This window comes from Plectrocnemia conspersa, unplaced genomic scaffold (assembly GCF_051122295.1).
Source record: "Plectrocnemia conspersa isolate PC_06_02 unplaced genomic scaffold, ASM5112229v1 ptg000003l, whole genome shotgun sequence".
Taxonomy (NCBI): domain Eukaryota; kingdom Metazoa; phylum Arthropoda; class Insecta; order Trichoptera; family Polycentropodidae; genus Plectrocnemia; species Plectrocnemia conspersa.
This window is the reverse complement of record NW_028277167.1, coordinates 28225214-28240188: the sequence shown is the minus strand read 5'-3', so window position 1 is coordinate 28240188 and position 14975 is coordinate 28225214. Positions and strand designations below refer to the sequence as shown.

The 14975-nt window shown below is 27.4% G+C and overlaps 1 protein-coding gene across 1 annotated transcript in view; it reads left to right on the top strand.

The window, feature by feature from the left end:
• The window catches only part of LOC148237161 (protein tiptop-like), a 490960-nt gene that overhangs the window by 45591 nt on the left and 430394 nt on the right, over positions 1–14975 (top strand). Inside the window, exon 2 of the mRNA XM_088181923.1 lies at positions 10953–10997. The gene's annotated coding sequence lies outside the window, so the exon portion shown is untranslated. The remainder of the gene's footprint in view (positions 1–10952; positions 10998–14975) is intronic.

The following is a 14975-nucleotide window of genomic DNA, read 5'->3' as shown; positions in this document are numbered from 1 at the left end:
TGGTTCATGGCATTAAAGCGGTTAATAAGCAATTAAACTGCAACTGAAAAAAGAAATGCCATTTTTTAAATTTAATTTAACAAAAAGTTTGAGAATCTTTTATTGAATATACTTATGTATCAATCAATAAATCACCACAATGAAATAAACAAGCCGGAATTTATATATTTAAATGTAATATATTCATAAGGTTCAGGCGATTGTGATATTTTGAGATGCATCCGTTTAAATAATGCGCATTATACATTTCGAACGCATAAATACGTCGAAAACGTCAGACATAAATAATTATCTCGTCGGTCGATAGTTGAGCTCACCTGGCTCGCCTATTCGAATATCAATCGCCATTACTACGCTCGTCGAATTTATCGACGAAATGATATTTTATTATCATATTATAATTTTTTTCGACGTAATTAAATTCCTGTGGATATAATGACGCCTTCGGATATCAATCAAGTGTTTTATTTTATTAATTTATTTTTTTGCAACCATACCTCATGCTTATGGCAATTGCACGGCCATATTATATCCTTGTCGTGATTAATTGGCGTAATTCACCATGTCTGGCACGACGAAGAATTATTATGGATGGTTTCGAAATTGACTGAGAGTTTTCTGAAATTTATTACTTTACAAACTAATTAGCGATACATTTCGGTCGTTTTCTTTTTCTTCTTTTTCTCGTCTTCTTCGTATTCTCCTTTTGCTCCTCCCCTTCATTCCGGCGCAATTTTCCAGCCAACTAATCGACGAACTGCGCTTTGAAAGTTTCGAGCCTCACGAGCCATAAATAAGGCAAAGATTTTTGGTGGAAGTTGTCATTGTGAAGATGAATAGGTCGAGGATTCTGAACCCCTAGAATGTATTGTAGACGTTTTATTTAAAAACTATAGTTTGAATAGAAGCCAAAATGCAAAATAAGCTTTCCTTATAATGTTTGTTTGAGCCAACTAATTAATTAAATATTTACTTCATAGAACTAAGGATAAATTTGTCTTAAAATTACTATGCATTTAAATGTAGCCTGGAAACGCATTAAAGCTAGTTTTTACCTGTATTAATATATTATATAGTAGCTGTCGGTTCTTCACTGTCGCGAAGTATTTATTATATATAAACAAGTAAATTTGTTTGTAACCATGGTGTTAGTAACGATTTAAAAATTATTATTTTTGTTCATAGTTAAATAAGGCTAGATTATTTTTCTAAAATTTAAGTGTTTGTTACGAATAAATTACATTTGAATTGATACTAAACCAGCAATGAGGTAAGTCGTAATTAATATATAAAATACCTGGGCTCGAATTCTATATGAACCCTAGTATATTTTAATTTCTATCGCGTCATCATTTTTTTAGTTTTCTCTAATCTCATGAATGTTAAATAATTATAACAAAATCTGTAATAATAGTTAAAAATTAATAAAATATATGTGTCACTGATTTACAGATTTTGTATGGTGTCTCCTACTTACTTAGTCTTTTTTTTATAAATTGAAGGTATATTGACATTGTTTTTTTAAATATTTAAACAATATTTAATTAAAACAATTGTACGTTTTATTTGCATAAAACGTTAAAATTAATATATAGAAAATTTTATTGTTGCATAATTAACACGAAATGTCATAATACAATCATTACATTCTATATATATATTGTTATATACTTCAAATGCAATTTTTTAACGTATTTTTTTAAGATTTATTGAAGATTTATCTGTCTTATTTAAATCTGTCATTGTTTTCTTTTAGTACTTAAAATATTTATAATCGATGATTTTATTAAATAGTAAAATTAATAGTATCATGTCTCATAAATAATATTATTTATAAGATAAAATACTTGCTATTAAAAATAAAACATATTTATATCGTTAGCTGCAAAAATAGTCTTAAAGAAGTTAATTATTTTGTATGTATCATATTATATTTGAATAAAAAAATATTCAATTATTGCTTTGGTTGTTTTAAGAATATATTACATGTCTAATTTGCTAGTTTCACTACATTTATTTTTTGAATATATATTTTTTAAGTTATCAACCAACATCAAATAATTTATTCATTGTAAATTATTACAAATAAAAATTTAAATTTCATGTGAACGGGCTACTTTTAAATGCACCGTATAAATTAAATTAAAAATGAATACAAATTTAGAATGTATCTTTATTTATTTTTTCTTAATTTAAAAATTAGTATTTTAGCAGTGAGAAAACTGTATTAATTTCTATATTTCGTGCGATTATTTCGGTTACAAATACTGAGCATTTTTTATGCCTGAAAATTCAGTTTTAAATGTTTAAAATGTTATACACTTAATATTTAATTAGAATCTATTGATAAAATGCAATTAAAAACGATAATCAAGTTGAATATTAAAAAAAAAGATATTAGATATTTTTAAAGTTATTAATCAAACAACATAAAATAATTTATTCAATGTAAATGATTACAAATATTAGTTTAAATTTTACGTGAATAGGCTACTTTTAAATGCGCCGTAAAAATTTAATTAAATAAAATATACATTTGATATTTATCCTTATTTATTTTAAAATTAATATTTTGACAGTGAGAAAACTGTATTATTATCGAAATTTCGTACGATAATCTTAATAATTTTTAATGCCTTTAAATATGTTTATAATGTTATTAACATATTAGAATTTATTGTCAAATCTCTAGTCAAAGCGATGTTTTAAAAAAACATATTAAGATCAACTATTTCTAAAAAACTAGAAAAATACATATTTTAACTAATATTAAATACCAGTTCTTAGTTAGAAAAAAATAATGAATTTAATTTTTAATTCCATGAAAAAAATTGTATATATGCTCTGGTTGTTTTAAGAATGTATTATATACATAAATATGTTTTATTAATTATTTTATTTTTATCAACCAATTTAAAATAATTTATTCATTAAAAACATTTTATTAATTGATATACAATTAATTATTGACTTTTTCTCTTTTTTTTTATAATAACTGCGAAAATATTTTCTTAAATGTAAGATGATCTTGCACTATATTATCTAGTAGTTTTTAAAGCTTAAAATGCAGCTTAATGTTTGTTTATTATATACTAAATTACATAGTTTATCATAATCATTCGTGAAAATACACATAAAAGTGATACAAATGGATTAATGCATTTTTAAAAAATTATTTCTAAAAAAAGACACCATTTTTTTGCACTTAATAAAAATTAAATTTTAATAAAGGCCATGAAACTTAAGTATTAGTTATTTAAAAATGTTTTTTTTTGTATAATAAATTATAAAAAGTAATCAAAAAAGTATTTTATTTTTGTCATAGTATTTTTTTTTTGATATATTATGATTGAAAAAAATAATAATAAATTCACTCTGGTTTTTATAAAAATGTATTATTATTAGTGCATTGCTATACCTATCATGACGTAACTAGATTACGTTTTTCACGTAACAAATACATATATTCAATAATTATAGTAACTAATGTATAACATTTACGTTAACATTTATTGAATTTTTAAATAAATTTAGCTTCAAATATATAAATACAAATAAAAATTTAATTTTTAATTGAATTGCTTAGATAAGAATGAGTATGAAATTGTTAGATGGCGTATTTAAAAGTAGCCCGCTTAATATATTTTTTTTAAAATAAATTCAATGATTTATTTTATTTTTGTGTTGCATAAACAATGTTTATTTTTTTTTTTTTTAAGAAGATAACAGATTATGTATTAAATAAAAATAAAATCCGATCCTGGTTAGGGCTTAGTGCTCGAATATGATGCATAATATTTAGAGCATTCTATGGGTTTTTTCGTTAACTGTTAATCGTTCCTTGATTTTTATTAGAAAGCGAGTCTCATCCGCGAAAGCCTGTCGGCGACCTTGACCCGCGATTAAGCCGCCGTCTTGTCGGGGTCAATCCGCGACCGGTCGACTTTGCCCCGGGCGCCATCTTCCGCCGGCCATAGGATGTTTATGGAGCTTCGGACGTTTCGGGTCGCCCCCTGCAGGGCCGGAGCCGGGAGCTCGGGCTCTCTGACTGACCGGGCTCACGACTCACGCCTCTCTCGAATGGGCGGCGTATAAAACATGATAAATGTGAGAGGCAGGCGATAAAGACTTTTGATTTGGCCATCTCTATAATGAGAAACCCTCCCCGCGCATTTATCATAAGTCGTACTCCTTTTGTGTTACCTATTAATATTCTGACAGTCGACGTATATTTCATTCACTCGCTGCGTTCCTTTTTTTATACACACATAAGATGGCGTCTCTCTATAATGATATCGCTCATAATTTAGAGTCAAGATCGCAGCGGTATCGTAAAGAGATTAATTCGGGTACATTCCGTCTCTCGGGGCCGCCGCTTCGATATAAAATTTAATTGTCGATCTTTATACGCTCTTGATCGAGGATCGAGCTGAAGGCATAAATCGTCCAGTGAGGGTCTTTTGGTGGACATTATTTTGGATTTGGAATATCTGGGGAGATTACGGAGAAAAAAGATGACGGACGGTTAGGCAGGCAGCGGGTGGTACAATAATAATCGTAAATTTATAGTTTTTTTTTTGCAAAACTATCAATTAGTTGCCGCTGAATTAAGAATTGCTGCTTATTCATGAACCTTTTAGTTTCTTTTTATAACAAATACTCGTAGAACTATACTTAGTTTTAATTTATTGTAAAATTTGATGATTTTATATTACTTCTTTACTCCGATCTTGTTAATAACTATAAAAGTCCAGATGTTTCTGTAACTATACGGATAAATTTGATTCGCATTATATCATCTTTAATAAAAAAACATAGAAATGTTTATACTTAAAATTAGATCATAAAGAACTACCACTTACTTTTTATCGTTTAAACATCAAAATCATTGTTAAGTATATATACATATGTGACATAATACTGCTTTGTTCAGAAATATATTAATTTGTTGTTATTTATATTACATTAAATGTGTATTTTTCAGTAAATTATATTTTCACAAAGTTGATTTGGGTTTTACCATTATGGCCTTAACAGGTGACGTATTACAATTATTTTGGGAATCGAAATTCATCTTGGTGGTGGTGGCCCTTATATTTTGTATTGTCTTTGTATTGGTTCAAAAAAAAAACATTTATAACAAAAATAAGCGCTCTTCTGTAGACTATAAGTTGACTTATAACTCGAATTAAATACTTTTTAAATATGATTTACGTCTGAAAAATGACAGTTTAGAGCAACATATAATTTCACTACCATCTGTCAGTGAAATTATATTTTCACTAATTGTATCTACCGGTGAAAATCTATTCCGATATGATTTTACTGAGATTCCATTAAAAATATATTGACATATTCACTGTAACATATAATATATAACCCTTACATTCTATATTTATTGTTACATAGATGTAATATTTTTTTTTAGTTACGATTTAGTCCATTTCTCTATGTCCTTTAAATCGGTACATCATTTTTCATATAAGATTATTGAATATTTGCGGAAAAAATCTTACCGAATTAAATATCATTACTGAAAAAATAATAAAAATGTAAATATAAAACTTGGATTTTTAACTTAGAATTCATCATTTTAATTAACATATTAAAACTATGTACATGATTTTGGTAAAGTTTTGGAAACCAATGAAAAGATTTAATAACAATATAAAAAAAGTTTAAATTTGTCTTTTTTAGAAAAAAAATTGTACTTTTTTGTACTGAATTTATTTTTTAAGTAAATTTTAACACTCAATGCTTAATTAAGTGTGAAAAAATTATTTATACCTATATAAAATATTTTAATTTAATTTTCTATAAAAAAAAATACTGTAGCTATTTAAAATAATATATTTTTAATGTAGAGCTTATTAAAACTTAGCTCTGATAAATAATATGTGTTATAACAGATAGATCATAAATATTTTTTTAAAATAATTACTTTGTATTATGCTAAGCTACAAATTTTAGAAAATAATAAAAAGATTTGATACAAATTATAAAAAAAAGTAGAAAACTGTATAAAACGTGTTTTATACTGTATTTTTTATTAAAATAACTTTTGAGTTATATTATCTTTGTAAGAAAAAAATTTAAACATTATTTTTTCTTATTACTAACTGTATAATCAAGTTTAAAAATGTAGCAAAAAAATCGATAAAACGAATTCAACAGAAAAAAATCAAAACATAAACAGTAACACAAATTAAGTTTTTTCTTAAAAAATTTACTTTTTTCATTGGAAAATTTTTAATTTTAATTTAGAACTGATCTATAACTGATTTTATTATAACACATTTTATGAGAATTGCATAGTTATAATTATAATATGATTAATGATATTTTAGCAAAGTAAAATTTTTGAACTACAATTTAATGAGCATTTAAAAATTTACAATAAATTAAAATTTTAATTTCGAATACTAAATTTTAGCCCTTTAATGTGAATAATAAGTAGAATTTTTATTAAACTGATAATTATGTTTATTAACATATTTTAAATAATAATAAAATTACAATAGCAAAAATGCAGATATGTATTTTATACATTAGTTTTACAAGTCAAGTTATATATTGAACATTTTACTCTTATACTAAAGCAAATAATTATTTCAAGTAAGAAGCTGAAATTTACTGCTAAATTTATTTATTTTGTACTTTGTATTATAATATATCATTTTATATGATTACTTACAGTTTTGCCAAAATCAAAGTTTTTTTAAAAAAAAACTTTCTATAAACTTTAAGAAATCCACATAATAAATAATTTTACATAGTTAAATATATCTTACGTTTGTAGTAAATTTTTCTTTTATAGTATTTATGATAATATTATGTATTTTAAGTGTTTTTTTTGAAAAGCATAAATCAATTTTATTAAAAAGTATTACACAAAAAATTATCATGTTATTTGTATAATAAATTTTAATAAAAAAATAGTCTATTTTTTTCTTAATGTATAATTAAGTTAAATGTAGTTGAAAAAAATATGAAACAGTTATATATACTATATTAATTTTATTTTTAATAAAACTAGCTAATTTTTTTATTGTAAAACTAATTATAATTAATCAATAAAATAAAATATATTATTTTGTCAAAGTAAAACTTTTTCAACAGAAATATTTGTGATGCATATTAAAAATCTCTATAAAAAAACCATTTATTTACATACATAGATATATAAAAAGTCTTTGTAATATGAAAATTGCTCAATAGTAACTAAATTATTTTCCTAAGAAGTTTAAAACATTGTAAAGAATCATCATTTATTTTAATAAAAAAAACTGTAAGCCATTGTTGTATATGATAAGCTTGATTATAACTAGTTGTTTAATCTTAATAAAGCAAAAGCTTTTTAAAAATATTAATTTAAAGCTTTCAAAAGATCTTTAAAGCAAAATAACCTGTTATTGCATTGCCGTTTTAAACGTATAATTTACACATGTTTATTTTGATTACACATATAAAACGCTAATAAATAAATTATATTATTTATTTATATCGACTGTACTGTGAGTCTGGGTCGACGGGCGAGCTTTCGAGACATTTTTATACATCGTAACATATCGATTTTTAAGATGGGCTATATAAATATGTAAAATATACCGCGTTATTTATCGGGAATCAAGTGAAAAACGCAAGGGATCAAATGCAGCATTCCAAAAGATGAAGACGTATTTTTTTACTTTTTTCATCTCAGTTGAATACCCTATAAATATAAAGTCCACAATCCGCATAGTGACCGCCTGAAATGAAATATATAGCCAAGAACGGGATGATGAGGAATGGTGCCCCCTTTTCATGCGCTTTTCTCATCAAATGATAAATAGCTGTGTGTGCGTTTCGTAAATATATTTTATATGATGTTACATTATATGGATTTATATATCCGCGATCGTGACCACTAAATCACATTCGACGTGTGCTCACGTGTTTTGATTGAAAAAATGCGTTTGAGCCTTGTATAAATCAAAACAGAGAGAGAGGAGAACACAATGCAACGTGGGCAATCTGACCGAAGGATTGGTATTATAGAACAACAAAAAAGAACAGTTTTTTGTAGAATGTAAAATGTTTTGAGTTGTGGGCGATGGATATTTGGAAAACTTTGATGTTAAACGACGGTGTGAAGCTCGTCTGTCGATGGCGCCATTTTTTCCCCGGCCATTTTCGACGTTGAAATATGGTGGATCGTGTCTTTGATTATGACATGACATGTATGCTATAAAATCGTATGTGTTCATAATCTATTTCGACCAACGCTGAATTTATTATGTTAGTTTTACTCAACATAACATATGCCACCAGTTTTATATCTTCTTAATTAAATATAAATAAGTAAATTATATGCATAAACCAATCTTTACTATATTTGATACAATGAACCAAAATATTTTGTTATTGATTTTTATAAAATATGACACATACACAGTACATATTGCATTGATTTAGAGCTGAGTTTCGAATGTAAATCTGTCATGATTTTAATATGAGAAATCTTTACAATAAATCAAAATCATTTTAATAACGTGTAAGGCGACAGAGTGTTAAATTATTATACAAATAAAATTAATGTATTTGGTTTAAAAAAAAAATACAAAAACATTCATAATATATGATGCATTTAAAAGTAGCTATAAAAATAAAATTATGATAAATTCAGATTGGGAATGTGTTTTATATTTTATTTAAGAAATTTTAACATGTATCTAAATTACAGAAATAATTATATAATAACTTAAATTATCGGCAGTAGCCCGAAAAATCAAGCTGTAATAAATGAGCTATTAAAAAATATTTGTGTAATTAATTTTAAGCTTAATGCTTAAAGAACTACCGAAAAATAAATAAAAACATTTTTAACGTAGTATTAACACCGGAAGATTGCACAATTGATCAAGAGAGTCTACTTATCATTAAGAAGACCCAAACAGAATACTAAAATGTCTGTGTATTTAATATTAAATGATTAAAATGAAAATTGTCAAGGAAGATGTGTAAATATAAGGAAAGACCGGAAAAATATCTCATCAAATTGGTTATGAAAAGAGCAACTAGAAGTTTAAAGGGAAAAATTATTGATTTATAAATATCCTGATAAATCGCTGATAGATGAATCACTCATGAGATATTTAATTATAAAATAAAGATTGCAAGTAGAAGATAAAAAAAATATCATTAATTTAACAAAGCTTTATATAACAGTAATATGTATTATATCATATTTTTTATATGTATTTAAAGCCTAAAACTCTATGTACTATGTGTCATAGTTTAATATAATCAATAATAAAATTGTATTTATTTATATTTTTAATAATATATTATAAACATATTTATTGAAAAAAAAATACTGAAAAGATTTTATATAAATTTAATTATTTATAACCTAGTACAACTTTTTTTTATCCTTTTGGTTTTTAATATATGTGTTATTCTATTTATTGACTCATTTTTCTTTATGTACTCAATGTCTCATTTTTCATGTTTTCTGATGTTTAAATAATAATTTATTTTCTACATAATGTAATATATTCAACTCGTTTACTATATTCTAGAACTGGTTTTATTAACTTGTAGATGCTTATCACCAAATAATGTCTTCTAATGGTGTTTTATACATCTCTATATTTTAGAATCTACATATAAATACTAATTTATAGTCACGTTTTATATAAAGTTCGATTTCTAGAAATGTTATATTATTTGATTCGTATCTTTCTAAAGAATAAATTGTCTATATCAAAAGTATAACTTTACAAATTAGGAAAAACAGACTGTATTATAGATTGAATGAAACTGGTTTTTAATATCATATCAATTTTTTGCGGATGCTGCAATTGACCAGAATCATATATAATTAATAAAACGGCGTCGACTTCGAGCTTGTCGTGAGAAAATGGCGTCACGAAAATATCTTAATCGGAAAAGGGAAAGTATGCAAATTTCGTTACGGCATTAAACGCCGTTGACCGTTAACGGCCGTTAAACAGCAAAACTTGTTCGTAAAAATATTAAAGATAAATCTGTTGTTAGAATAAATGTTTAACAATAATTTAGACACCTTGATAAATTATATGTACATATATTACGGATTAATAATTTAGTTTTAGTCAATTGTTATAAACTAATTAGATATATCATACAAAAAATATATATCGCAGATATTTATCGAATCTATAAAAATTAAAAAATATTTCATATGCACAATATTCATTTATAAATAATTTATTTTATAATTATAATAATTTTTAAATGTAGTTTTTTAGTTGCCAAAAAAAAGATATAAAGGATTTATATTCTTCGATTTCTCTTAACAAATAGTTATATTATTTATATATACGCCTCTGTACACTAAACTATATAGGTTTGTTTTATTTTACTTAAATAGACTATTTTTTTGGTTGCTCATCTCAAGATGAACTAATCGTACTAATAGTATATAATACACCTAATTGTTATTATATGTTTCAAAGTCGGTGAACGTTTGATTTTTTTAATGAATAATTTTTTAGAAACAGCAGCGTCGAAATTGATACAATCTATTATCTGGCAGTCCCGGATCCAGTTTCATCCACTGGTTACAACTCTCGAATAGTAATCGTATTGTAATTAACGCGCACAAAAAGCGCCACCCACGGTGACGGTCGTTGGAGATTTTTGTCGTTGCCGAAGAAGCGGGCTGTGAAACAAAAATAAAAAAATATATAAAATATACACCGAACAAGTCGATAAATTATACAATTGAACCCTGCCTTAATAATCATTATCTTTCGATTATGGGACACGCCCACGGTAGTTAATTGCCAGCATTCGTTTCGAAAAGTTTCGGCACAAAGGGATACAAGCATACATCATAAGCCGATTTAAACGTTAGCTGCTACCATTTGAATTTTTTATACAGGCTGGACTTTTTTTATAAAGTAATGTAAATTATTTTTTTGTTACAGATATTCCTGTGATTCCAAAAACGACCAAGCATTTTCCAACACAAGGTGAGTGCCTATATTTAGATTATTATATAATAATTAAAATATATGTTTTAATTTATATATTTATTTTTTAAATCTCTAGTTTTAAAATATTGGCAATTTTAGATGAAAAGTTACCAAAATTTGAAAACTTTTTGAATGCAACTACTTTGACTTAAAAAAAATATTTTACATAAAATTACGTTCCTAAAATAAACATTTTTTAAAATTTTTATATTACGAACGTAATGCTAAAGGCTAAATATATAATAATAGTAAACTGTAATCTATACAAAATAGTTGAAATATTAAATTCATATTAAATTATCTCATCTCAAAAAAATCACTGCCCCTAGATTTTTATGAAAAAAGTCAAGATGCGAATGGAGAAAATTAATTTTAAGTAACATTTTTGGACCTTTTTTATGGTAACAGCCTAATAACTGTTTCACTAAATCAACATAATTAAGGGACTTTACTATTATCTAAAAGGTCTTCTACTACAGATCTCAATGACTTCCAGGCAACTAACTGAACACTTGTGAGTTGGTTTTAGAACTCCTTGTCCTGTAATATTTTGCGTATTTATGTCTCAGAAAAAATACCTTCTTTCAACTTTGTTTCTGAATTTTTTGAAAATGTTGTCATAATATATTGAAAAAATTATCTAACGTTTTCACAACATTTTTCATGAGACCAAGCTTTATGTGTAAAGGTGGTAAGAAAAGTTTTTCTCTGAATTTACAAGTGGCTTAAATTTAATATTGTCTTTCCCAGGTACAAATTCTGTTCCCTCGAACCTTGTTATTATTTTATAATGTTCATGTATTGCTCTGCTATTCAATAAACACAATTAGCAGCAATACTTCGTAAATCCTCTTTGCGAACCTTGAAGTAAGGCAAAAATTTTCAAGTCTCACAAATATTCCATTGGATATAATTGTATTTTATCAATTTCATCAGATGAGACATACTGTCGTTGGTTTTTCATATTAACCGCACGAGCTATTAAAATCGATGGTTTTTTATTACAAATATGGAGCAAAACTGCTTTAAGATGAATTTATGAACAGACTCCTATCTTTCATTTCTTGGAATAATCCTCGTCTATCCTTGCAATAACAAACGCCATCCATCATATCGAAATAAAAAGTTAGATTTTCATTTGTATTTAAAATCAGAAATCTTAGTTTCTGTTGAAAGTAAATTCGTTGCTTTGATGCTTTTATAAATTAAACCCCTATACCAAATCGTTAAGCTCATTTTGTTGAATTAAACATGTTTTTTTTCGTGGTCTTAACTTTCATCGCTCGATGATAATGACAGTTTCCTCGAGCTAGAAGCAATAGGTTCTTCATGAAAAATAATATCTTTTATTTTAGAAGATCGAGTAGCCACAGGTATGAACTATCTAAAACTAATCATATGGCAGATTGAAGGTTCGGATACAAAATGCAATATTTATTTTTATTTGAGAGTCCTGTGACCTCAGTAAGGCAGAAGTCTGTTACATGATCTCTTGCTTTCTAAACCATTGGAACACTAAATGCTCTAAAATACTAAATACTACATCGTTCTTCCTTTTCCATGTAACCACTGTTTGATGCACATCTTGTAAGGTTTACCTTACAAGATGTGCAGCAAACATGAGCCCATGATTTATCTTGATCACTAATATGGCACAAGAAGTAGTGAAAATATGCGGTTTAAATCTTTGGAGTTATCTGTTTTACAGATATATAGCAAAAACTATCAACCACAGTCTTGCAGTGTCTTGAGCTGCCTTTGAACATTTTACTAATTTTATGTATTGTTTTAAGGTTTCTAAGTGCACTTTCTCACTAAAGCTGTCGGTTGACAGCAGTGTTACCAATGTAAAAAAGTGTTGCAAACACAAATAAAATAGTTATTAAAAATATTGAATGATTGGTAAAAAAATGGAAATTTTAACCTACTATAATTATAATGCGGTACTCCAATAAACGTCTTGTATCTTTAAAAAAATGTGATAATATAAATAAAAAACCGAATAAGGTTGTTTAAAATGTTTATTTAAAGTTTATTTTTAATATTTAGTAGGCCCACCCTTAGATATAATTACATATGTAATCTTATTGACATACTATCAACTAATGACTTGCGGATGGACATAGACAAGTTTATCCATTCCATCTGCAATTCTTCTTGCAGCTTAATTTAGGGTTTGCAATTGTGTTGGGCAACTTTTTCTTTTAATTTTGCTCATAAATGCTCTATTGAATTTAGGTCTAGTGACTGTGTTGGCAATACCAAAATCGTCAAGCCCATTGACGCAAACTGACCCTTGCTTTTTAGCGAAATATGCCATAAAGCGTTTTTTTGCTGGAACGTGGTCTGTGCTTGAAAATATTTTCCAGTAGGAATCCATTAAGTGGATTACAACAATAACATATAAATGTCACTATTCATGTTATCCTCGCAGATGTTCAGGTTTCTTGCCCCTACTGCTGCCACGCAACCCTAGAACATAACGCTTCCGCCACAATATTTGACTTTGGGTACTACGAAATCAGTAACATATTCTTCTCCGACTCTTCGACGCACATGTACTACACCAGGGGTCACAAAAACTTTTTATTGCTCTAATCTTTTTGAATGTATTATTTTATTAATATATTTTTTTATATTAACCGATTTTAATTTAAAATTATCTTAAAGCTGATTTCATTGGACCAAATGACTTTCGCCTAATTTTCAGATCCAATCTCGGTGTTTTCGGTCCCCTTCCAACCTTCGAGTTTATTTATTTCTGAAAGACACGGTTTGTGTCAGGCTTTACAACCTCTGAGTTCCACATTCTTGAGCTATCATCTCACTGTCCACGAAAAAATGGATGGGCCTCCGCTTGCAGAGACTTCAGCACCTAGCTTTGAAGACATTTTTCGTCAATTTTGATCTTCCTGGGCAGTTGTCGAATAGGGCATCCAAATACCCGGCCTAATTAGTTACCCGGTTCTACGGGTATTTTGCGAGGAAGAACCGGGTACCCGGTTCGGCTCCAGGTTCTGGGTATTTTGTAAGCTATTAAATAAACTACTTTTGTAAGCCGCTAAGAGTCCAATTTTTATTAAATTTGAATCTTCGATTAAATATGACGTGATAAATTTTATTTTATATTTAATTTTATTTTAATAATTATTATAATATAAAAAAAATAGGATATTGAAATAAAATCAATATATTATGTTATTATTAATACTTACTCAATCGAAATATTTTTACATTCCATCGGTAGGTTAGGTTAGGTTAAGTGCTATCCCTTTTCTTGTCGTTCAAAGACGTTAATCGCTTAAGAACGCCGATTCGGCTCTTCCATTTAATTTGGAATAATGGAAAAAAATATTTAAATGAAATTAACCGGATACCCGTCGAAAATTACCTGGTTTTCGGTTCCATGAAAAACATGGCGGGTACCCGGGTACCCGGGTATATGTTATTTTTAAAATAAAAATGTTATTTTTTCTTATAAATGAATTAAAATATAAAAAATATTTAAAAATACGTTTTTTTATAAATTTACTTTTTGCTTCATAAAAAAATATTTGAGACTACGCGACTCAAGAATCCGGTGTAATAAATACTAAATGTTGATCTTCTGCAATTAATACCATCGATACCAAATCATGTTTTGTGCTGCTCTTTTATAATGTTATAAATTCGTGTTGTTGGGGAAAATTTTTATCTCCTTGCCCACGTGTATCTGTCGTCTCCTCTACTCGCGAGTGCAAGTGCAACGCGGCGTGACGCGAGGGCGAGGCGGCGACAACAGGTGAACGCGTTTACCCCCACCCAGGTTCATCGTCGACGCCGGGTGGTGGGGGCAACCGGCGAGCAGAGAGGGGCAGAGGGGGGCGGGCGCACGGCATCCGCGCCGGTTTGATTGAAAGTCGGACTGACAGACGCATGGAGCACCGTGGTTAAGAACTTGCTTGACGACATACAACTACAACATAAACTTGAAAT